The following is a 3,724-nucleotide window of genomic DNA, read 5'->3' on the forward strand; positions in this document are numbered from 1 at the left end:
CATTCAAGAATCATGATTTCATATTTTCATTATTTTTTATTTCATAGCATTCTCATCCCTCCTTTTACTCTTCAATTCTATAATTATGCCCCAAAACACACACACAACTTCAAATTTTAGGCTTTGTATTTTCATTATTTCATATGCATATTTTAATCAAAAAGAAGAGGAATTTGTTTTGAGTATTTTATTAAAGACATTGAGTCAACTAATGTTACAAAACCACATATGGAGAAAAAAAGGCCACAATAGTCCCCATGCAAAATATTCCCAAGAAATTTTGTTAGCAAACTGGAGTTTCTCCTTTGAAGATTGTGTCCTGAATTCCACCAACCCTTATTCTATGTTATTTTGTCAGTGCCTTCCTGAACTCCTCTTTTTGCAAATCAATTAAATATATTTTATTCCATTCAATTAAACAATTGAGTATTTATAAAGCACTTACTATGTACCAGGCAATATTTTGGTACAGAAGAAAGTAAAAGAAAAAAAAAAAAGAACTTTGCCCCAGGAGATTCTGTAAAGTGTCCCAATACAAAGAAAGAAGGAAAGAAAGAAAGAAAGAAAGAAAGAAAGAAAGAAAGAAAGAAAGAAAGAAAGAAAGAAAGAAAGAAAGAAAGGAAGGAAGGAAGAAATGAAGGAAGGAAGGAAGGAAGGAAGGAAGGAAGGAAGGAAGGAAGGAAGGAAGGAAGGGAACGAGGGAGGAAAGAAAGAAAAAGTAACATTCTGTGAGCTTATTTTCTCCACAAAAGTAGGCAACAACTTTTAACTAGTAGTTAGGTTGGGTACAAAGACTATTTCCCATAGCATACAGAGATCTTAAAGTTTATTAACTGTAATCAAAATGGACATTACAAACAATATTTGTATTCACTTTAGCTGGGTGCAGATAGGGAATGTGTCCAGATGGTAATCATGCATCTGAAGTAATGCCAGTATCAATAGCCTAACAATCCTCCCTAATAAAATTCTCCTACATCTTTTCTAACTTTTCCCCTTCAGTTCCAGGTCAAAACTGTTCTCTTTGCAGCCACCCCCTTTCTAACTCAATTGTTACCAGGGGACTACACCCAGCTTTTCCCTATGCTAGTTTTTTTTTCTTGGGTTAGCACAAAATTCAATTTAAACGTACAAAAGAGGCTTCTGGGAATTGTCTTCTACTTTCATGCTTCCTCCTTGTCTCTGACCTCTTGATCTCCCTAAAGTTGCCAGCTTTCATATTTTTGTATTCATTCACATACTCATTCCATTCAATTTCACAAGCATATAGCAAACACTTAAGCAGAGCATCCTGTTCCATGCTGGGGGAAGATTTAAAACTTAAGTAAGCCAGGGGCAGGTAGGTGGCTCAGTGGAAAGAGAACCAAAGATGGGGAGGGGAGGTTCTATGTTCAAATCTGGCCTCAGACATTTCCCTGCTATGTAACTCTGGGTAAGTAATTTAATCCCAACTGCCTAGACCTTGGAATCATTACTTAGTATATATTCTAAGGCAGAAGGTAAGGGTTTAAGAAAAAAAAAAAGAAACCATAGTACTTGCCCTTATGAGGATAGAATTCTAAATGGGATATGTAACATATATAAGAACTAAATATAAATAGTAAGTAATAAATCAGTTACCAATATGTGGGATTCATTGGAAGAATTAGAAAGAGGAGATGTGAAGATCTGTCAGAAAACAGCAGAATTAGGATCGTTGTGGCAATGGGAACTGGCAATCAAGAGATGTTGCTGAGATGAATCTGATGAGATTTGATAGCCAATTGACTACAAAAAATGGAGGAATGAAGGAAATCAAAAGTAAATCAAGATTTTGAAGATGGTAAATGGTGAATTCTATGCCACTGATAGGAACAACAAAATAAGAAGAGAGGATTGGGTTTTAAGGAAAAGCTCTCTTTAAGAAATGTTGAGTTTCTTAACCCCTGTTGCCTAGCCCTTATCACTCTTCTGCCTTCAAGATGGAAGGTAAGGGTTTAAAAAAAAAAAAAAAAGGAAATGTTGAGTTCAAAGTATTTATTAAACACTACTATGTGACAGGCAATGTACTAAGTGCTGGAGACACACATACAAGCAAAAAAAGAAGTCCCTTCCCTCAAGGAAGTGACTTTCTAAAAAAGGAAAACAACATAAAAAAATACTGAAGGAGATTAGGGGAAGGAGACATTTGTACAGTGGCAAAATATGGAGAATGAAACATGGCTAATCTGGTCCTTTCTTCCAGGAGGAATTCTTTAATAGAAGAAAAGAGTCACAAGGGCAGAGGAAGAAGGCCACTGAAGCATGGTGGCAAAGTCCACAAATGATACACAAGTAACATTATCCTACAGATAACTAGGAATGTGGGTCTGGTGCTAGGCAGCCAAGTCAGATTTGGAGCTATAGATAATAGAAGTCATTTGCATTATGTGAAAGTTGAAAAATTTCAGATATATTGGAATTGCCAAGGAAGAAAAAAAGAAGAGGACCAAAGGAAGAATTGGGGGACTATCTTCCTTAAGTATTCAACAGGGCATCAAGGTACCATTATGTTTCAGGAGTCAAGGAAAAAGAAACTATTGAGGTATTGTCAGTGGTGATAGTCTGTGCATTTAGTTATCCAATAATCTTCCATTTCTAACAAATGAAACATGTCTGATCAAATATAAGGAAGTCACTCTTAATTGTCTGTATGAAGAAACCTTTGAATTGACTGGGAAATTGGAATCCTTAATTATTTCAGAAGATAAGAGAGTAATCTGTCTGTCTTAGGTTTATCATTATATAATAATTACTTACGTATTTAATATCATATGCTATCATTATTTTATATAATTTCTATTATATAACATCAGTATATTATAAGAAGATAGTCCAGAATTAAGATCATTAAATTACATTAAAGACCCCATGTTCCAGGTTGAGTAAACTATATAATAGAATAAAACATGGTTGCTACCTTCAATAACCTTAAATGCAGAAATTAAAACCTCCTTTATCCATTTAAACTATGCCAATAAAACTTCTTTACTTTTCTTTAGGATCGGGGTGGGGGGGATAAGATATAAAATTGAAATAATGAGAAGAAAAATGAGATTTTTTTCATCTTTGAAATTTCTTCAACAGGGTGTCATTACATCCTTCTGTGTCAGTTAGCTTCTTACTGCTCTGTCCTAGGTAATTTGTGGCTTTCTGTGTACCCTTAAGCCTCCTACTTAATCCGTCAAGAAAATATTCCTCCCCCTCAGACACACATACTGTTGTTGATTTTTGCCTCCCTCATGCCTCTTTAGCCCGACACTGCCCCTATTATGTGGCCTCCTCCAGGCTCACAGAGCTTTCCCTCATCCGAGGGGGCTTGTCAAGATGAAGTACACTTGCAAAACACGCGTGAAATATAGACCCCACAGCCTCCTCCCTCAACCTAGGCTACACTTTTCGGAGCATCACCTGGCCCCAGCATTAAATATACACAGGGAATGATGAAGATTCTGAAGCATCAATCAAATAGGTGAGAGTTATACCACCTCACAACTAGTCAAAATGGAGCTTAAAGAAACCACTAACTGATATTTGAAAGCTTCATTAATATGAGAAAAGGCCTTTTCAAGTCAAATAATCAAGAGTGATTTTTTGTAATTTGATCATTGTTGTGGTCAAAACAGTGACAGCTGAGGCATGGCCATTTATTACCAAACTGTTCTCCATATCTGGATCGGAGTGATGAACAGTAAATTAAAAGGCA

This window comes from Gracilinanus agilis, chromosome 1 (assembly GCF_016433145.1).
Source record: "Gracilinanus agilis isolate LMUSP501 chromosome 1, AgileGrace, whole genome shotgun sequence".
Taxonomy (NCBI): Eukaryota; Metazoa; Chordata; class Mammalia; order Didelphimorphia; family Didelphidae; genus Gracilinanus; species Gracilinanus agilis.